The sequence below is a fragment of the Castor canadensis genome, chromosome 5, assembly GCF_047511655.1.
Source record: "Castor canadensis chromosome 5, mCasCan1.hap1v2, whole genome shotgun sequence".
NCBI classification, from domain to species: domain Eukaryota; kingdom Metazoa; phylum Chordata; class Mammalia; order Rodentia; family Castoridae; genus Castor; species Castor canadensis.
Window position 1 is genome coordinate 62,902,243 of NC_133390.1, and position 21,615 is coordinate 62,923,857.

Genomic DNA, 21,615 nt, shown 5'->3' on the forward strand with positions numbered 1-21,615 from the left:
ACTGCTTCCATTCTTCCTGTTCCCATACACAAATGCCCACAGCTTCTCACGCCGCCCCTTACCCCCCAACAACAAACACAGCAAAATACATGCTCCCTTAGTCTCCTAAAAAAAAAAAATGCTTTTCCATCTCGGTTGCGACACAGTGATAAGGGGTAGCGAACATCTCATACCTGGTGTGAATGCTAATCAGTCAGGAGTTCTCCTTTTCCCAAGACAGGGAACTGTTTCCTTCCAAATTTATTAGAACCTCCTCCACTGCCTCTTTGAAAAACCTTCTTTGTCACCCTCTCCCAAGTCCCGATACTTCTTTAAAAAAAAAATGGCTTCGGAGCTCCTTCTATTCTTGATATTGATTCTCTCTCTCTCCCCCCACCCCTCCTCCTCTCTCCTGTCTGTGTCTCTTCTGAGTGGTCTATTGATAAGTCCCTGGAGGCACTGGGTCAGCCTGCCCGTAGGAAACCAGACACAATGCACAAATCTCCGAGTGCCATTCTGCCATCAGCAAGCAGACCACGTTTAGGAGAGAGAGAGAGGAAAAAAAAAAAAACAGTAGAGCAAGAGACAGAGAGAGAGAGAGAGAGAGAGAGAGAGAGAGAGAGAGAGAGAGAGACCAACCGAGGGAGGGAGAGACTGAGAGAGAGAGGAAGGGGGGGGAGAGGAGAGAGAGAGGGAAAGAGAGAGGGAGAGAGAGAGAGAAAGAAAGAGAGAGAGAGAGAGGAGGGGGAGGGAGAGAGGGAGGGGGAGAGAGAGAGAGAGAGAGAGAGAGAGAAAAGAGAGACACACGGAAGGAGAGTGAGTGTGTGAGAAAAAGACTGATTGGAACAGGAGGGAGGGAGAGAGAAAGGGAGAGGGAGAGAGAGCGCGAGAGGGAGAGCGACACTGCCAGTCAGGTTAATCATCCCTACTTTAATTAGCTGTTCGGCTTAGACATAAAACAATTGAATTTGAATGATCTGTCAGCAGGCTCGGCTGAACCAAAGGGGAAAAAGCGAATATTACAAAAAGACTGTTGGTGTGTTCTGATAAGCAATACTGCTCGTACTGACAAATCCTCAAAGGGGGAACTATTAAAACTTACAACTAAACAAAAAGTGCAAATACAAATGGCATTAGATAGAGGTCTTTTAAAAATGGAGTTTTCTCCCCTAGTTTTATGAACTGTAGATATTTACGTGCAGGTGCCAGCATATTAGGGGTTTGCGTGTAATGTGTGAAAGTTTATTAACGATGGTCTAGGAGTGTAGCAGACAGATGCTGCAGAGAACAAGACAGGTAGAGTTGGATGCTGATTCTAGATCTTGGAGGGAGATGGATGCTGGAAAAAGAGGCATCATGGCAAGAGATCAGCACAGACAAAGTCAGTGGGCAGACAGACAGATTTTAGGCAAGACACAATCCTGTCTAAAAAGGCAAAAGTTCTGATGCAATAATAGGTGCAAAACAATCCATCCATCCTCCTCTCTGGGGTGCACTCCAAGGTACAGTTAAAATGGATTAATCTTTGTGACGAACAGAGCTGGCAAGGCAGACTATGGCAGACACTGAAGGCGATTTTCAGACCCACAGAATACAGAGCTGGAAAAAACCCCAGGGATTAATCTCTCCAACATCTAATTCAGCAGATGAGGAAACTGAGGCCCAGAGACTCAGGGCAATAAATCACAAAGACAATAGCAATGTCAACACTAGAACCCAGGACTCCAGCAGCCCACCAGGCTGTTTCATGGCAGCCAGCCTCCTGTTTTCTTTAGAGATTCTGGCCCAGCAGGTATAGAAGTCACTCTTGCCTCCAGAAAACCAAGATGCCTCCATTTATACAGTTAGTACACAAGCCTCCATTTTTTCAAAGTGTCTAAATAGCTAAGTGGAAATAATTTTTGGTGTAGCTTAAATGCCAAGAGTAAGGGATTTAAGATCTCAGTTCATTTTCAGAGAAAAGCAGAAAAATAAAACATTGTAGAGGAACTGTCTCAGAAAGGTATAGCTTGTGCCATACTTCCAAGCTAAGGAAGGCAGTGGATTGATCTACAAAGACCTTGTGCAGAGTTTACAGTTCACTCTATGAGCATCATCAGCTATATATCATCATGTAAGAAGAGGTGGTTTTCTCATACACAACACATTTCTAAAATATAGGCAACTGTGGGTGAAAGAAATTGAGTCTTTTAGTTTATATGTACTGATGTAGTTTTTAAATCATTGATAAGATTTTCTACCTGGGAGATTAGCCATGGCAACTTTTCTGATATATTTAATCTGAAAGAAACTACTAAAATAGAAAGGGGCAATTGTTTTATCTTCCCATGAACTCGATGGTATCTTTTTGGGGACACATATGATCAGATTACATTCAGTAAGGAGCTCCCTCTTGACAATTGGGGGGGCTTTTTTTTTTTTTTTAAGAAGGGAAGAGTTGCTTATAAAAAGAAAAGTGCCATCAGATGGTATTGGAGAGATTAAGGCTCTTTTCCTAAAAACAAAAATCATGGCGTATATAAAGGCAAAAACTATCTGTCAGTCATGCCTCAATAACAATGATGTTGCTACTTAGGGTGAAAGAAATGTCAGGCACCTGGGAGCCCACTCAAAGGCAAGTCATCTAAGAGAAGTCATAGCCAAAGTAATTTAGTCTATTTGCACACCAACCTCTTTAACAATGGCTGCTTTGACATGCTAAAACACATGGTCTATAGTCAATCAGTTTAGAGGAAAGAGAGAGAAAGCAGTGACTTTGACATTGGCAGATCCTCCTGCAAGTCCCAAAGTACCTGATAGGCAAAAGCCCAGAGCAAGGCAGTAAAATGCTCCCAAATGTATGTTGCTGAGTTGAGTAAAAAGGGCATGAGCCTTGGGAGCAAACACATCTTTCTCACATTACATATATCACAGTCACTCTCAGAGCCTCATTTTTCTTATCTGTAAAAGGTGATAATATTGCTCCCATAAGGTTGTTTTGCGGATGACAGGAGCTAACTTATGTAAAGTACATGACTAGTCATTACATGGTAGTTATGGAAGAAAGCTTAATGTGAGGGTATAAATACATAAAATTGCAAATTATGGATGTGTTGAGTGTGTTATATTCAAAGCATGTTGGTTTAAGACATAAAAGCATATAGCAAAGCAAGGATCTAATATACAGATTTCTACTAGAAAGGATTACCATAGATATTATAAAGTTGAGAACTCTAAATTTTTAAAATCTAAACTTACAGGATGTTAGGTCATCTTTAGGTTGTAATCTCTTTGTTTCCATAGGTTCCTGACTCATAATAACAATGGCAGCCAAGATATTACTGAACACTTGATTTGTACAAAGCACTCTGATAAATGTTTTACATTTTTTGTCATTCATTAGTGTCACAACAACCCTATGAATTTGGTATTCCTGATAGTCACATTTCATAGAAAAGGAAACTGAGGTATAGTAAGATTAGGAAACTTGTGCAAAGTCACAGTTAGTCATTATGGACCTGGGGATTAAATGCAGGCAATCTGACCCCAAGTGCAGTAGGTGTTCATTAAATAAGTATTAAATGAAGTAGCAAATCTGTAAAAGAGCAGGTTTTAAAAATTTTACTAGAAGTAAGTAAAAAGTGTCACAATCATTTGAGAGAACCTTGTACTTGAATTCTATAATCTCTGCCTCTTCTATAGTTTACTTCAGGTGCAGCTCTTGGTGAGAAGCCAGCGTGAGCATGTCCCTTCCTGCACCGTGTTGAAAACAGATGAGGTGAAGACTGCTGACCATGACCACTTAGGGCATTTAAACATCTGACAGTATTTTCAGCGCTTCGAGGGTAATGTTAGCACGTGGGTTATTAATTGGCTTAATTCCAGTTCAGATAATTATATAGTGTTGCTTTAATTTTTTTCTGACTATGTTATTCTTCACTTTCTGTCACATGTGCTCTTTTAAAAAGCATATGAACATACACAAACATATAGTTATATTAAAGGTTTGCATAATCACTTAGGGTATTTTCCTCCCCTAAATTATCAGTGTAGAGTAGCCATGTAAGAAATGGATGAATGGGGAAAGAATGAAAATCACTGCAAAATAAAGATAACTAGTTGAAGCTAAGATTTTTTGTTGGCACTGATATAAACAGATTTTTAAACCATTTCCTTGGTGACAGGATTCCAATCATAATTTTTTTTCCTCATGGGCAGATATTTCAAGAACTGATGACCTGCTTATGATAAACTAATTTTCTTATACTATGCAATTTCCAGCATAAAAACACCAATGAAAACTCTAATTTTTTTTTAGAGTAGAAAATAAGACTAGGTCTTGACTGGTACAGCATACTGAACTCGTGGGTTTTAGAATAGTTATTAATCCAGTTATTAGACTCTGACTTATTTGGCAGTTCTTTTTTTTTTTAATCTCCAAACATATTACTAGAGTAATCTTCAAATTACAGAAGAAAAAGATAGAGGTTTCTATTTTAATAAGCTTAGGAAAGTTTGGCAGTCATAAATGGAAACACCCCTTTCCTTTCCCCCCAAATTTTTGGTTTATGAAATACTACCTGTGCCTACAAGATGCCACAGAAACTCTCCCAGAGGCACAAATTTCGACCATGTGCACAAATAGGTTGATGCACCTATGCCAGAGCAACACTTACTGGTATATATTTGTATGAACAAATCACCAAATATGACTAGCATGGAAAAGAGAATAAAGACTTAACTTATTTGCTATGCATGAGCATTTCTAAACCTTTCCTTCTTCAGCTTTTAGTTCAACATTCTATGCATACTCCATACATAATAATAAATACCATAATTCAATGTATGCCATAATTTGATTTACTTTCAAGTATCTTTTCTGGTTCAGCTCTCAAAGTCTTCCTTCCTGTAAACTTCTCTAAATTATTCCTTGTGGATCTCTATAAATCATTACTTAAAATTGGTGTCTGTGGGATAATCTTAATGCTATTGAGGGATTTTGTATCAAACTGGTCCCATTTCCTTTTTAGATTCAATGGCAAAAGTTCCGCCATCTGAGAATAAGCCAAACTAAACAAATAAACAAAAAAGCTCATTGACCCTAGTAATAAGGACAGTAGTCTCTCATGACTGTCTTCTAGTTTGTTACTCATGCTTTGAGATTGAGCTCTTTGGGGACAAGGTCCTTTCATTTTGCTTGGCATATTTAATGTATTGTCTAGTATGACCCCTATCCATAGTGGTAGATGATGTCCCACAAAAGCTGACAACAACAAATATTAGTTTTTTATTTCTTAATTTTTTTCTCTGTGCCCAAGTTTCTGATATGTAAAATGGGTATAATTCTTATCCTAAGCCTAGTGATACTTAAAGTAATATTATTGGATAGGATATTTAAGAATTAGCTAGCAAAATGTACTTGCATTGGATATTTTCACAGCCTTACTACTGTTTTTACAGTAGGAAATCCTTGGATAACACATTCTAAATTCAAAATTTAAGTGAGTTTTCAATTCAAAAGAAAAGTAGACAAGACCTATCTTATATATTAGATATGGGAAGCAAGCTCTTGGTTTTAAATGCCATCTAGGAACAACCTCGCAGATGTTATAGAAGCAGAAGGTGTTACGAGAGTCTCTGGTTCTCTCAGTTTACAGAGGAGAGCTGAGTGGCAGAGAGTTTGTCTGACAGCCTTCAGATCAAATTGCTAAAGAGAAGCACCAGTATTGGAACTCAGTTCATCTGTCCCTGATTCTGTGCTCTCCTCACCCATGCTGTGCAGGATGTCTTTCACATTCATTCTTTTCCAATATTGATCAACCCTTTTGGACATATTCTATTAAAGGGCCTCCTAAATTCCTGTGCTAAGAAAGGTTACTAATTGCCTCATGTATTATGATAGCATACCTCAAAGGAACTGTGAGAGGCAGAATAATGACTCCCCACCCCCAAAAAATTTGCAAGTCCTAATCCCTAGAACCTGTGAATGTTACCTTGCAGGCAAAGGGTTCTTGGAATATGATTAAATTAACACTGATAAGATGGGGTAGTAGCCTTAATTTCTTAGTTAGACTCTAAATATAATCATGAAAGTGCTTAATAAGAAGGAGGCAGTCAGTTGGAGATGTGCTGGCAAAATTAGAGGTTGGAGTTATTTGAGGAAGGGGTCACTAGCCAAGGAGTACAGAGGTTTCCAAAGATAGAAAAGGTGAGAAAATGGATTCCTTTCTTGACCCTTCAAAAGGAACCAGCTCTAACAATACCTTAACTTTAGTCAGTGAATCTGATTTCAGACTCTGGCCTTCAGAACCATAAGAGAATAAATATTCATAGTTTTAAAGATGAATCTTGTGGTAATTTGTTATTACAGCCATAGGAAATTAATACAGGGATCATCTGCTACCTTGATCTGGATATTATCTTTCAACACAGCTGAAATACTTCTTAGCTCTTTTTTAAAAAAAATTATTTTAGCTGATATATTAGTTTGTCTCCTAATCTATACAGAAGGAATAACACTAATAATAATAGCAATATCATGTAAAAGGCTAACCTCAGGATTGTTATTATGGAAGGAGCATCAATTTAGATTGCAAGTGTCCTGTGACAAAGGTGTTGGGACATCTCCCTGACATTTCATATTGCTGAGGCTCTGTGGTAGTAACAGCAAAAAGTATAAGAAGCTCCAAAGGTCCAGTTCTCCAAGTCACAATATAGGCTGGGAGTCTACATACATTTAAAGAATATGATATTGAATGGAGGACCCCGTGACTTTATTGGTCCGTAGAACTAGGTGCTAAATTTCTTGATTTGAAACTTGATCTCTCTTCACCAGGTAGCAGAATTTAGTGACACTCTGAAATTCTGTACTGCCAATGAAGTCTATGGCTTGAGAGACATACAACCACAATTCTTTATCAAGTTCCAGTGACACTCTTTCTCTTTTCCATACCATATTCTTGGGCTGGTGAAGTGGCTCATGTGGGTAAGAGAGCCTGCTGAGCAAGTATGAGGCCCTCAATTCAAACCTCAGTGTCACCAAATAAAATAAAATTAAAAAAAGAGTATATTCTCCATACCATATTCTTAAATAAGTAAAAAGCTCCAAGAAGCATGTAGTCACATAATTTTCAATGGAAAAGGTATACCTCTTAGTAGGTGGGAAGGATTGTTCAAAACAGGATTGAAATCAGGATATTGAAATCCACACTCTTTATATGTTGAAAAGAACAAATTCAACCAGATTAGAAATAACCATGATTTTCATTTTTTAAAAATCACCAGGATTTTATCCTATGTCTGAGTAATGAAAATTCAGTGTTTACTAAGGGTTCTCTGTAGGTGGGGAAAAAGAATCAGTCATACATGATGGCTAACCATCTCTTTTTCTTCTTATATGAAATTGTAGCAGTATCCCCTTTGGCCCAAGGGCTTTTCCTTCCTTTCAAGATAAAAGTCTACACATGTTTTGGTAGCTCCTCTAGCCTACCTTGCAAGATAGTTGTGGTATGGCAAAAGGTTCTATTTGGGCCATGGTTTCTGCTGAGCCAGTCATAACATGTGTATCAGCGGAAGCAGCTAAAACTTTTAAGAGCTCTGTGTCTTTTAAGCAAATCGTCAGTCCTTTTAAATTTTATAGATTTTTCATTTTTAGAATGTGTATAATTTGTGCCTTACCAATCTTACAAGTTATTCTGAGGATCAAAATGGATGATGTATCCAAAATGCTTTGTAAACTAAGGGTTCTTGGTATTTCTGATGTTCTGATTATTTACTCTTCTACAGTAAACCTGACTTACTTGTGGATTTATTTCATGCTGTGGTTTTAATTGAATCAGTCAATAAATAAGTAGATAATAGATAAATAAAATCAAAGACATTTCAAAAACAAAAACTTTAAGCTCCCACACACCCATTACTTGGCTTAGTTTTTGTGGAGAAGCTTTCAGTTAGTCCTGCATTATTGTCAGTCATGTTTAACTCATTATGTGATCTGCTGCTGAGTATTGTCCTGTCCTTAATTTTGTGAAAATCTGCCTCCCCAAAAGCAAGTGGTACACAAAAAGCAAGGTAATCCTGCCAAACCAAAAGAGGGTATATAATGTGCTTAATTTAAGTGATAAAGTGAAAATTTTAGATGTGTTGAATGGTGGCATGCCTTTACCGGAAGTTGGATGTTATTATGAGAAAAATGAGCCAAGCATTACCACACAGTACTGAATTCTATGCATCCTGAGCATTCGTGGTAAAATCAACTCCTTGGGATTGTATACCTGCAGATATCAAGAGTCTACTGTATATATAGATACAGGTATGGTAGTTTGCATACTTTTAGACATGTAAGTTGTACATACCTTCATAGTGTTTTCCTGAATTTATGTTAATTTTTTTGTCAGGTTATAATTAAGGTGGTAATTAAGGATGTTATTTTCTTTAAGTCTCCATATGACTTCTATTTTGATCATTAAATAGACACTGATGTATAATTTATTATGGTTCCACTGTGATCAACTTGATTTTGAACAGATTCCCTAAGTAAGAATAAATTCAGTATTACAATATTAAAGAAAGTATGGCATCCAAAGCTGGTATTGAGGGGGGAAAGAAATCTTCAAAGGCCATTCCTTGGTTGCTTAATACCAAGGAATGAAATTTTCATTAGTTCAACAAGTATTCCTGAAGGGAAATTTGTAGCAAAGATATTAGCTCAACATTTAAAAGAACAGGAACATGTATTTTGCTACAAAGCAAATTATTATTGCTTGAAACAGCCAAACTTTTTCTAAACAAGTCTGTGAGTTGAGTTCAGTTGAAGAGTTCATGTATTATTGCTATTTGGGGAGGTATAGAAATATGGAGTACCTACTCAGTGAATCTTATAAATGGTATTCTTTAATTATAAATCACTAATGTAATCATGCAAGGAATATCTTGAACTATTATTTAAATCTTTAATTGTGTATACAATTCCACCTTTTCTGCTTTGGAAGAAAAGCCTTCACTTACCCTTCTCTGAATTTCTCACTCCCTCCAGAATAGTGTTTTATACATAGCTTTTGCTTCCCATCTATTTGATGTTTAACTGGGATTCATTTCTTATTGGCTTTTCTTGGGGGCAATTAATGCATAAAGTGATCATAGACAAATGCATCATTATCACTGAGGTAAAAGTTGCAATTCTTAATTTTTTTTTAAATTATGCATTGGGTCACTTATTTTTCTCATGTGACACTTAACCTGGCTAATTATGGAAGTGAATGGAAAATATAATTCTCTTTTTAAATGCTCAATTTATGTGTAATATTTGTAAGAATTCAGCTAATGTGTCAAGTAGAGTCATTCTGCGCAATGATGGTGAGGCTCTATGCACTACAATTTGATGAGAAATATTTAAAGTTAAAATAAGCTAGCCATAAAATTACATAAATACCCACTCTCCCACAGATGCGCATTTGCATATCTTTAAACTTAAATTAATGCAAAGAAAAGATATATTCTTTTGTTCTAGTGGAATACAAGTGATGAAGACTAATAAATGAATAAATAAAGCAGTAGGTAACCAAATCAATGTCTGCTCAATTCCGGTCAAGAAGGTGAAGTGAGGTTTCCCTTTAAGTCAGAGAATGTAGTGGATAAAAAGGATGAGAATCGCTGGGGGGATTTCCTGAGGCCATTGCAGACCAGCTCACACACACTAAGAGGCTCATTTTCATGTGACTTTTGGTTGCATTTGTAACACTTGCTCTGGGTCCCCTAGAGCATCAGGTGCCACATCACAGCACTACAAGAACAAGGCTAAATGCGGAAAGGTGCATTACAAAGTTCTTTTTCTTTCCGATCCAAATATCCTGGACTTTGTAGATATTTTCAAGACTTTTTTTTTTCTTTCATTTTTCCTCTTCCTCTGACCCCCCACATATTCCTTCAAATAGGACAAAGTGTAAAGGACTTTTTGTTTTCAAGTAAAACCTAAATTATTGTACTTAAAAACAGTTAGCAACTGGAATACTTGTGGATTAGTATAATTAATCATTTCCATAGGGAAGACATTTTCTTTAAAAAAAAAACTGATTGGAATGTTAAGTTTGTTCTAGATTAAGGATTTAGCTGTGGTTTGGTATTTATTCTTTATTAGGCTCAGTAAATACTAATTAGTACATATTTTAACATTTCACTGTTATATTAAATTATTAATAATTTGAAATTAGTACCTGCTATGCCATCATATTTCTTTTCTTTTTTATTTATTTCCTTTATTCATATGTGCATACAATGATTGGGTCATTACTGCCATCGTATTTCTGAAAGCGTGCCAGTCATTTCTTCTAAGTTTGTTCAAAACTAGAAGTCTGAAATCTAATTTATCTAGAAAACAAATGTGAAATTCCGGGAAAGGATAGGAATCACCAAAAGAAGGAGGTCTGATCTTAAATGCAGAGAACAAAAGATGTTTAACCTTCAAAACAAAAGTAAAAGGTAAGCATTCCCATTTATTTTTTTATTTACGGTACTTTTGAACTCAGGGCCTTCACCTTTGAGCCACTCTGCCAGTCCTTTTCTGTGATGGATTTTTTTCAAGATAGGGTCTCACAAACTATTTGCCTGGGCTGGCTTCGAACTACGATCCTCCTGATCTCTACCTCTTGAGTAGCTAGGATTACAGGTGTGAGTCACCAGAGCCCAGCTCATTCCCTGTTTTGCAGATGAAAAAGCTAAGGCTCTAACAGGTTAAGTAACTTCCACAATATACATAGATAAGAGATGTCAGAACTGTGCTTCAACCCAGTTCCGTCTGACAATGCTTGATTCCTTCTTTACAATCTCCATCACCAATGTTTAAGGTTCTGATGGATTATTCAGGAATTTTCTTAGGATCTGCCATTAGGCTCATGGTTAAAATAATAATTAAAATAATTATTAAATGTATTTATGAATATACTCTCTATTAAGCATATATATTTAATATGCATATGAGTATATACATATTATACATATCCTATAGATGCATGCATATATAATAGCTTAATAATAGGTAGAAGTTATAAGTACTTGCAATATGTCAGATATCATTCCAAGTACTTTCCACCTATTTATCCATCCTCATAACATCTCCATAAGGTAGAAATGATCATCATCCAGTTTTACAGATAAGAAAAGAAAGACATGAAATGAGTAGGTAGTATAGCCCAAGCTCTGGCTTCTTTTCATGGACCTTTTCCTATTCATCAGCCTTGAAAGCATGCCTGATCTCTGGCTCATTCTTTTTAAGACTTTTTTGCTTTTTCTTAGGGAATTATGAGTGATTCTTTGATGGTATCAGAACGCACATATTTCCCAGCCAATAGTTTACTTGCTAGGGAAAAAAATATTCAATTTTGTAGAAAATCCCCACATTTGTAGAAGAGAAAGTACCCAAAACAAGACATTATGGCCTGCAAAGTGGGGGAGATATTTTGGGCAGGTCAGGTGGACTTCCTGGATCTCTCAAATCATAACACATTCACAACCATCAATAAATAAACCCAATTTAATTCAGTATGTATTTAATGAGCACCTGCTGTGAGCAAAGGACTCTGCTAGATTGTGAGGTCTAGAAAACAGTTCCAAAGATCAGTAAGGAATCATGAAGCCATTGTAAGGGGACAAACAGTGAGGGGGAGTAAAAGCAGAAATGATCTGGGAATCATTTCTCATAAAGGAAAAAATGGCAGAAGTAACTTTGTTTTAGAAAAAAGGAGAAAGCATTCTTAAAGACAACCATCTAAAGAGGTAAAATATAAACCCCTTGAGGAAGGTACCAGTAGTTATAAAACATAGATAGCAGGGTAGTCATAAAATGTATATGGCAGGTTTCAAGGACAGGAAGGACTAACAAGGTCTTCCAGGAATGCCCAGTATGGTAAGGCAAGACCCTCCCGGAATGTCCAGTCCAATAAGGATGGAGTCAACAAAAAAGTTAATAAGACAGCCAATTATAGATCCAACTTCAAAGTAAAGTAGGGGTGCCAAAGTCAGGCCCTATAATATTTCTTGGACTTTAGCTATTCTATGGCTTAGTTCTTCCACTAAGTCCCACCTGTCAGGGTGCTTGCTTTGCTATCCTTTCAATAAACTTTGCTTGTTTTAACCTTAACTCCTGGTCCAGTGTCTTTAATCATCAACTACACCAGGACAGGAACTCAGGAACAACACTCCAGTATCACCATTATTTGGAATATGGGAGAAAATGAATACCACATTAACTAAAACATAATGCACAGTAGTACGAATATCATAACAGGTTATTAATAAAATTCTTAAGGGTTCAGTGACTTGAGGAATACTATTTGATGGTGGACACTAAAGAAAGTTACCTGAAGAGGGCACTGAACTTTGGAATATGAGAAAAAATTCCAACTATTAGAAATTGAGGCAAGGGGTACAGAATGAATTAAAACATGGGCTAGGAAAGCACAAGGTATGATTGGGATCACTTTGATTAGCTTCTAGACTATTCAAAGCATAACAGTAGGAGTTGGAGATTCTGTGGGAGAATCATCCAGTTGGAAATGTTCAGTTTGCTGCAGGAAGACAAAAAAGTCGACAGGCCAGAATGAGATAATCGGATCCTTCAGGGAGATGATCTGAAAAACTACCCACAGTTTTCAAGAATACAGAAAGAGGAAAACGAAAAGGCAAACTTACTTTTTGTGGGAAGATAAAGGGAAACTGGATGAAATAGCAAGAAGGATCATCAGATGAATAGAAGAACCATGAAAACAGAGGCTAGGGAACTCAAAGGTGAGGAACGCTTCAATAATTTGAGCTAGATGATTAAGATGGTCAAATGCTAACAAAGGTATCACTGCAGAACGGTCAGCAGGAAGCAGTATATTTAAGAGCTGTAGTCTTTCTTGTAGTACTCATTTTTGAAAGACTACCTCATATTCCTTTCTATACTTTCTCTAAACTTATTCATACACAAAATTACACACATAATCATTTTTTTCCAGGAAAAGCTATGGCATTATTAACTCTGAAGCAAACTATACTGAAGTTTTAAGCACAGCCAGTAAAACCTAAACTTTATTGTTTCATTTTTATTTAAAAGACAACTGACTTTCCTGATATGCAGGTTAATTATTCCTTGGTGGGAGTGTGAATTTATTTGAATTTTATTCAACAAGTATTTTTTGAGCCTTTCCTATCTGCCAGACACTATGATAAGTGCTGGGATCAGAAGAATTTCCATAAATGCTTAGATGGCTTTTACCTGAGAGCTTTGCTTCCTACAGTTGGCACAAAGTTGATGCCTTTGTTATGAGCTTTAGTTCTAGCCTCTAAAAGTTTCTGTGTTTGTGTTAGGTACATATTTATTTATAATTCTTCTGTTTCAAGATGTTTTTAAAATGATTTGAATAATTTTTGGTGTCATCAAAAGGTGCTTTAGAAGAACAAACCAATTCAAAGCCAACACACAAACTGATCTCTTGCTTGGACATGGTTGCAGTCTAGCATGTGGACAAACAAGAATAGTTTTTTTTTTTTTTTTTTTTTTCAAGTACTTAAAACAAGTCTGGGAATCATATTCTTGATTGTATATTCAAATGAATAAAGGCAAGAAGGAAAACCAGATTTAAATAGAGAATTGAAAAACAGCTTCAGGATATGTCACAAGTATTGGGTGAAAATGGAGTAAGAAAGTCATGTAAAGAAGAGCTACAAAAGCTACCCTTGAGACTTATTTACATATGTATTTTTGAATATGCATGTAATTTTCTAATAATGTCCTGAGATATCTCTTTAGCTTTTTTCTTATGTGTATGAGGATTTTTTTCTTTTACAAAATAAAAATCTTGCTATTTTACAACCTGCTTCCTTTCAGGACATATATTTTTAAAATCCTAGACAGTATTCTACTCTATGGACAAATCAATATATAATTAAGCAATTCCTTATTTTTGGCCATTTTGGTAGCATTCTGATTTTTATCATTTTCAATAATATTTTTGTAAGTATCATTAATACTCACAAAATACTTTGCAATGTATTATTTATTGGAAAGAAATTTTGGAAGCTTTAATACTTAATACCACAAGCCAGGAAAGCAAGGAAACTTACCACAACTACCATAAGCAATGACAGAGAAGTCCAATACTTCTAGAAACCAGTTTGGTAGGGCAAAAATGAGGGAGGTGGGTGTGACATAAAATATGGAGTGATGGGGATGTTGTCAAACTGGAAAGAACATGGCTTGTCTGAAGGGAGCAGCTGCTACTCAGTTCTAGTACTTGTGTCATGTGTGGATGCAGGTCTAATGTTGCCAGATCTCCCAATTTTTTGAGAGAAGCCAGAAAAATCTGGATTTTTTTGGTAAAAATCTCTTTGTCTTTAAAAGTTGGCTCAAGTTACTTTAAAATATTTTGCAGACCAAAAAAAATTTTTTTTAAATTCTATGGGTGAGCTAAATACAACTCCAGGTCCCTGGTTTATAGTCTTCAAATTAAAGAAAAGAAACATAGCATTTAGAAATGTATTTCTGGGTAATAAGTTAAGAAAATTTTGGTTTCAAGATTTTTTAGTAACAAGGGATGTGATATGGATAAACTGAACCTCAATGCACAAGTCTTGGAAGATAAATTCTGATCCTTATTTCACACCCACAAAAAATTGACCAGAAGAGGCTTTTAAAATGTTTTGAACTTCTCAAGGAAACATGCTTTGATGATATAAAACTTCCCTGTGTACTGTATGTTGATATCTAATGATAATCTCTCTTCATTTTTCCATCTGAACAAACATTTCCTATTAGCATCCACCTGCACTACTTCCTTTCATAAAGAGGAGGTGGTATTTGGCTATGTTCTGGTTCTGATTCATGAGAAAATCAGCCCAAGCCCCACATTTCTGTTCTTAACAGATTTTGGTTTTCAATCTGTAGAACACAATGTTTCCTTGGGCTCAGTTCTAGCATGCCAAGTTTTGGCTGGCCACAGACTTTGACATCTGAGTGAAAAATCTTTCAACAATGGCATTTAAACTGAAGAATCAACAGACCTTTAATTATAGCACTGCTTGTAATTCCCCCCCTCTCTTATCATGATATTCAAATTGCCTCAAATCACTAACTGCATGGACAGCATGTTATTTCATTTGCCATTGGAAATATCATAATTTGGAAACTTGGTGGCTAGAGAATGTGTATTAATTTTTGAAAAATCAGTATTACTTCATTCACCATAAATTAAAGAGGCATATGGAGTGAAGGTCAAAATTACTGATTCATTAGAAATAAGAAACAAAAACCACTCAGCACATAATTTCTCAACTTACCTAAAATGCTCAGATTTATTTAGATAGGAGCAATATTTCTATTTGGAAATTAGGCATTAAATGTATCCAGATAGGGCATTTCTTTTGAGTGAAGTTTCACTATGTGCGTTTGTATTTCTCCATAAAATGTTAGGTGATAATTTCTTATAGGTTTTTTAGTGACAGCCTCAGACTGCCCTGTTTCCCTTATATAATAACAAAAGGCGGAATCCTTTGAAAAGTTCCCTTTTTAAAAACTGATGTTAAAAGATGTACTTAATTTATATACAATCTGCCTATCTGTGTATAGTCACTGGAAAAATTGGGGTTAAAAAGGTAAAGGAGGAAATGTTTATTTTCATGTTCTATATTAATTAGATAGGTTTTTGTTTGTTTTTAAATTATAGAGCTTGGTTATATGTGGAAAGTGGGCATGATTTCATTTCCTTTGTCATCTTGAAGAGACACTTGGCTATAGATTTCCAGGAAATATATTTATTTAGTCCAAACACTATGCCAGACATTTATATATAATTTCTAATATTCATAATATGGATACAAGATGGGTATCATTCATCTGTTACTGATAAGGAAACTGATACTTAAGTAAATTAAATAATTTGACTAAGGCAATTTAGCTAGTGTCTTTTTGTCCATGGATTTTAAATGGTAGAGTTTACATATAAATCAGATATGACTCTCTTTGGGCTCTTTTCTCATGGAAAAACACCTCCCTGAAATGTAGACATCTTTTTCCTCTGTAATCAACCTTGCTTTCTTAATACAATGAGTTAGTGAAGCATATTCTAATTATATTTAGCACTGCCTTGTGACTTTGAGATTCATCTTTGTCCAGTATATAGAATTCACATTCTAAGAATAGGTACAGGAACCATAAACCTCTAATTTCCTGGAACAGACATGGTTTCAAATCTTGCCTTTTATTATTACCTCCTAAATGCTTGTATTGATAAAAATTATGTCCTAAGGCTTTGTTCAGAAAATATGTGGTCTCTGTCATCATCTACTTTGTGTATAAAATGTCACTGAAAAGGTCATGTCTTGGAAACTAGTCCAGGACACACCCTCAAGAATTAGGTCCTCCTAGGTAAGACCAGTAGAGGGAATCCAAATTAAAGTTGTTGAGAGCTGTTAGATAATAAATAATATTAATAATAATAACTTACAGATATTGAGCTCTTCATTTGTTACATGAATGAAATGTTCTTGATCCTTATTTAATCTTCTAACACTCCCCAGTTTACATACTAGAAAAGAGAGGCTTAGACATGATAAATAACTGGCCCAGGTCACATGTCTAGTAATAGCATCTATCTCCATAGCTTGTATTTCCTCTTTTTTGCTAAACTATCTCTAAGGGTATAGGAAGAAAATCCAAAGAGATTAATTTAAAGAGCAGTATTATAGATTATAAATGGCAGATGCAGCCAAGATTCAGGAACTGGAGTAGGGATGGAATAGGAACTAAGGTGTGTCCAGCATTGGTTGAAGCAAACTGGTGTCATGTTGCATAGCAGAGATTTAGAGCTGAGAGGGAGAGGGAGTCTGAGAATATTTAGGAGGTTTGGATATAGAGACGCTTGGTTGATTTCATGTTCTTTTTTACAACTGTAAATAATGTCTGGTGTACTAGGGATAGCGACAAAGAGGATGCATCTGAAGCCCTCCTTAAAAAATATCTGTCTTCGTATGTCATTAACTGGAGGTGGAAAAACACAGTTGTCTAACTAGATACCTTTTAAAATATAAATTTCTTCAAGAGGGTTAAGCTTCATTTACACCCTAGAGTAAATTACTTAAATGAGGTTACCAGACCATCTAACTGAATGTAACTAAAGGCAAGAAGCCACAGTTTAACTAGGGAAAGGAAGTCGGTAACTGTGGAGTAGAGGGTAGAAGAAGGGTGATGGGGTGATAGAAATGAGAAGGCTGTCCTTAGAGGAACAGAAGGGTGCTAAATAGGATGCTGTGAACATGCTGCCAAGGGCTAAGTAAAGGTAAAGCATCATCCTTACCTTAGTTCTACTCTGCAGGTAGGTCTGAAGTCTTGGTGGTCAGCAGGGCACAATCGTTTGCTAATTTCTGACTTAAAAACTGAGCAGGATTCCCTTCCTATAGTGGGTTCTCAATAAATACTTGTTGAGCGAATGGGACATCAAAGGTAATTTGGAAGCTAGTAATGATTTTCAGATTGTCCACATTCTAACCTATTTGTATAGTCTTGGTCACTCCAGTGAGGCCTGTCAAGTTCTGTAAACTGAATACTCCCTGGAAAGAAGGGACAGCATGAAGAAAGAATGGATGCCACCATGCTGGGTGTGGTGGTGCATGTCTGTAATCTCAGCTATGCAGGAGGTGGAGGTAGGAGGATTGTGGTGTGAGATTGGCCCTGGGCAAAAAGAAGACCCTATTGAAAAATAAAGCAAAGCAAAAAGAGCTGGAGGAGTGGCTCAAGTGGGATAGTGCTTGCCTAGCAAGCAAGAAGTCCTTGGTTCAAACCTTATTATCCTCCATAAAGCAAAACAACATGAAAAAGAGAACATAAAAGAATGGATGCCTCCTGTGTGGCCAGGCTAGCATGCCCTAGAGTCCATGTGGTCTTTAGAATGTTCTCTGAATGTGGAAGCAATGCTGTAATAATGAGAGCTATGTGAAAGTTACATTAGGAAATGTTTGAGGGAAATGGAACAAAATAGAGTATGTTAAAGATGAACCCAGTAAAGAAAGAACTCCTGTGCCTCGCTGGGGTCTCAATCAGTTCTTTCCATTCCGCTCCAGACCTGCGCTGGGCCTGCAGATATACATTTTCAATACTACCTCAGGTACAGTCAGAAGCAGTACGAGGCTCGCGTGCCTCACCAGGAAGCACTGGAGCATTGAAATCTACTGCAGAGCACAGACACACTTAAAGTGCGGGTGTGTCCACAGTCCCTGCACACAGCTGGGCGTGTGTTCTATCTTCCCTGGCTTTCTTCTCCTTCCTCCCCACACCCACATCTCTCTCACATTTTATACCATCACAGAAGATTTCTAACTTACAGTGCCTTTCAAATACACTTTAAATATATATTATCTTTCTAACCTAAAAGGGGAGGCGGGGTATTTTGTTATAGATGAACTGAATCTGACAGTAAATTTGCATTTTGGATATGTTTTCTCACTTATAAGTTGTGAAAAAATGCACATTTTGTCTAAATATTGTCTAATACAGCTTTAGGATGTAAGAGATGGAATGAGCCTAAGAGATTATGTAGCCCAGTGATTTCCAACTGGAGCTGCATATTGGAATCAAGTAGGGAAGTTTAGAAATACAGATCCCTGGCCCTGAGCCCTTCTTCTCCCTCCCTCACGTTATGCTGATTCAGTGTTAACTTATGGGCGTCAAGGATCTTAATCAATTTCTTAATACATTTAATGAGGGATCTGGCAATCAGGCAAGTAAGAAATAACTTCACTCAGGTCACACAGGAATATATTTTATGTAAAGATAAAAACTATGGATAATGTAAAATTGATCCCACTACCTATATTCCAGATTTCTTTGTTATTTTGTGTTTGCTTATAGAAAACAATGCTTCACTTACTTGCTAAGGTAATTGTGTGGCATTTCTTTTTGTTAAGAACAGAAAGTTAAAAAAAAAAAGTGCACAAACAGCCAAAGCTGGTATCAAATAGGCCATTCTTAGGCTGCAAGTCATTCCAATAAACTCTGCTTTTTACCTCTTTGTCAGTGAGACAGAAAGAACTGAAAAGTCCTCATTTCTGAGCCTGGTTTTCTATGGCCCTGCCGTCTTCTGTCTCCCAAAGCCCCTGGGCTTCTCACAGACCCCCCTCAGCATCACACAGCGTGCTCAAAATTAAACTGGTGCTCTCCCTCTCAGGCCTGCTCCTGCTCTGCTGCCCTCTGTTTCTGTTTATGGCTCCACTCAGGTTCAAAATCATGAGATGTCTTTGGTAGCTTTCTCTCCCTTGTTCCCAAATAAAATGGATTAATTCTCCGTCGATTTATGACACACATTGTCTCTGTTCAGTCCCTAAGCCCCTGCCCTAGTTAGGGTCTGTGCTGACTTGCTGTGAGAGTCTCCTACCTTTCGTGGGTCCTTTGGTTTCTCCCTACTCCAATCCATTTTGCTCACCGTTGCCAGATTAATCATCTGAAGGCACAGCTCTGATTATGTTACTCTCCTACTAAAAACTTTCAATAGTTCCCCATTGTCCACTGAATAAAGTCCAAATTCCTTGGCCTGGTAATCAAGTCCTTTCACTTTCTGGCCCCGATCTACTTTAATCACTTTATTTCCCACTACTGAACTTCACACACTCCATGCTCTAGTTCAACTCAACTACTTCTTTGGAGGTTCTGTATTCTTCTATTCAGCCATGCTTTGCTTATGGTTTCTGAAATGGACTTGTATTTTTTGTGTATTCAAATCATCCTTGCCTTTCATGATCCACATCCAATGTCACCTCTGCTGTGAAGAACTTGGTTAACTTTCCTCTGAACTCCAAGAATGCTTGATCTTTACTACTTTTATGGGACATATCACTTTTTACTATGATTTCCAGCAAAGGAGGCACATGTCTCTGCTCTCCTGCTAGATGAAAACTTCTTTGAGGAAAAGATTATTTATTTGCATCCTCCAGTGCTGAGTATACAGTGCACTGTTTACAATCATTTGCCAAGTGAATGAGTTAATACATGGACTTGATTTACAACCTAAGCATTGTTGGTTGGTTGTTTTTCTTGCCTATAGCAGATTAGAAGTAGTGGATCAGAAAAGAAACAAGGATCTTAGAGGCTTGCATAAGAAGTGCCTTGATAGCTAAAGAAAAGAAATCAAAACTATACAAAAAAGACATGTGAACTAAAAATATCATATAATAAGCACAGAAGCAAATAATCTTATAGAATAAGGACCAAATGGTTAATGCTACATGGAAGAGCTTAGAAATCACAAAATAATATTCAAATAGACAGCATTATTTTTAAACTTCCACACTCTCATCAACAGAAACCTAATATGATTGCAATTCAAGATGATGTCCCTGAATCATTTAGAAAAGTTTGAATTATGGTAAGTATATTCTAAGATAAGTATATATGCATATACACTTAAGAATCTATACATCAAAATTTAAAATTAATAAAATAAGAAATAGTCTTGATAATTAAGAAGAGATAAATTTCTGTTAGAGGAGATGTCCTATTGCATAAACCCAATTTCTATACAAAGTCAAGCAAGTAAATTCTCTCTTTATGTATGAATACATGTATACATTTTTCTGAATATTTGGAAAATATTAATTTTTCCTCATAAAATATGTTCATAATATATAATTTTGACTATATAAGAAGGTAGTAAGACAAAAAAAATCTATAAAATCCCATTTTTCCAAGATCCACAATCTCTTATTTTTAGAAAATGACTGTGATCATACCATATGCATAATTATGTTTGCTGTCTTTTAACTTAATATGCAGCACAAATAGTCCATGCTATTACAAGATTTTCATAAACATTTTAATGTCTCAAAACTTCTTTCCAATAGATGTGTTATACTATACTTAAGAAGCTCCATGTAGTTGAACATCTAGCTTATTTCCAGTTTTATAATATAGACAAAATTTGTCATGAGCTAATAGTTACAAAACACAGTGAAGGACTGATGAGGGTTCACTATGCTATTGTTTCTACTTCTGCATATGTTTGAAATGTCTACAACAAAAAGTAGAAGATATATATCTATGATAACTATCTTGTGTTAAATGGTTTTGGTTTTCTCATGATTACTTTTGTAGGTTAGAGTTTAGGACCAGACTGCTGGTTCAAAACTCGACCCATTAGTCCCTACTTACCTAACTGTGAGTAAGCTGCTGAGGATTTCTCAGCTTCAGTTGCCCCATCTGAAAAATGGGTATAATAATGGCAACTTATAGGACTGTTGTAAGGATTATATACAATTGTGTGTATCAGGTACCTTCTACACTGTCTGACACACTGTTACTGTGCAATAAATGTCACTCTGAAAAAGCAAAATGTTGGCAGCATAATTATATGTGTTGTGGTTATAAAGAAACATTACATATAAACTCTGAATCATGCCAGAAATAACATACTTAAGTATGCCTCATCTCTATTTCTAGGCTAAACACTTATTCCAAAGCTACTACCAATGCTAAAATAATTTGGACCCATTCCTACCATTATGAAGCACCATCACAAGAGTTACTATTCTTATTTTATACCAAAGAAACTGATGCTTAAAGACAAACTCATTTTTCCCCAAGGATTTAGTAAAGGGCAGGGCCTGTTTTCAAACACAGGTCTGAATCCTTGGGACTCA

The 21,615-nt window shown here is 36.3% G+C and overlaps 1 protein-coding gene across 19 annotated transcripts in view; it reads right to left on the reverse strand.

Annotated features, from left to right (window-relative positions):
* Zbtb20 (zinc finger and BTB domain containing 20) overlaps positions 1 to 21,615 on the reverse strand; it is an 815,899-nt gene that overhangs the window by 145,082 nt on the left and 649,202 nt on the right. Inside the window, exon 1 of one of the 19 annotated variants that reach the window (XM_074073193.1) lies at positions 174 to 432. The exons of the other annotated variants lie outside the window; for them this stretch is intronic. The gene's annotated coding sequence lies outside the window, so the exon portion shown is untranslated. Of the gene's footprint in view, positions 1 to 173; positions 433 to 21,615 lie in introns of those variants that run through there. 19 annotated transcript variants of the gene reach the window in all.